This window comes from Dendrobium catenatum, unplaced genomic scaffold (assembly GCF_001605985.2).
Source record: "Dendrobium catenatum unplaced genomic scaffold, ASM160598v2 fragScaff_scaffold_659, whole genome shotgun sequence".
In the NCBI taxonomy this organism is placed as follows: Eukaryota; Viridiplantae; Streptophyta; class Magnoliopsida; order Asparagales; family Orchidaceae; genus Dendrobium; species Dendrobium catenatum.
The window spans coordinates 1,534,138-1,535,379 of record NW_021319121.1 but is presented as its reverse complement, the minus strand read 5'-3'; positions in this window follow the sequence as shown (position 1 = coordinate 1,535,379).

The window sequence follows — 1,242 nt, the reverse complement described above, 5'->3', positions numbered from 1 at the left end:
TTTTGCTTTTCATAGAAGCTTTCTAGCACAATTTTTTTTAAATAGCGAAAGGCCAATGATCAAAAGATGTCCCAAACTAAAGCTTGATTTGGGACTGCTTTTTTATTGCTTCTTAAAACAGCTTTTGTAGTACAAATATTAAATTATTTGTACTAAAAAACTGTTTTAAGAAGAAATTAGAAAATCGACCTAAGCCTAAAATGACTAATAAGCAATGATAATTTTATTAAATATCATAATTTAAAAATAACGCAGAAACGACCATCATTAAAAAAAATTAACCACTTTTACATAAGCCAGCATATTATTTACGATTATCTGTTAAACCCTATTGAATATAAGAATCAGTCCTCCATTTGAGTAATTAAAATCCATAACAATTTATGATCCTAAAAATCATTAATGAAAAATTTAATGATATAATTAACAGTTATTAATGTAAAAATATGGTGCTTAGACTTTGTTAATGAATGATCAAATTCAAATTTCACATCTCTCCATGAGCTTTACGACTGTCTTGTTTTTTTTATATATATTTTTTTTCGAATATAAATATTTCACCGTTTAAACTTTAGACTTTAGATTATAATGTAAGATAGTGATGTAATGATGCCCTCTTTTAGAGATGTCAAAAAATGACCTCACCCGTAAATTCGGCTCAACCCGATAAAAATAATTTTCGATTTAAGTTGAACAGTTTAATAAACCGGTCTAGAATTCTAACCTGCTTATTAAAGGGTCTGTTCAGGCTGGCTACGAATTTGATTTTGACCCTCGAATGATCCGTTTAGTTTTTTATTTAAAATTTTTTACTCGGTATAATCATATTATTATTATTTATCAATTTGCCTAAATTCTATAATTGATACTTTTTTTTAATTAAAATGAGTTATCTGACCAAGTTGATCATTTTGACTTATTTATTAAATAAGTTGAGTTCTAGTTGACTGAATTAAGGTTAAACTTGAACCTGATATGTTAGCCCATTTTTACACCTCTGCCTTGTTGCCTTTGCGATCATTAAAGTATTTATTAAATTATTATATAAAAATTAATATAAAAAACTAAATTTTAGAAAAAAAATTATTATGAGTATTATAAACATTTATAAATTTTGATAGCTATCATATAAAAGATATTTGGAGATTAATATAAAACCAGTAATTATTATTATTATTATTATTTGATACGTCATGCAAAATTAGCTTGATCGGGCACGAATCTCGAGGCAAAAGCTAGTTG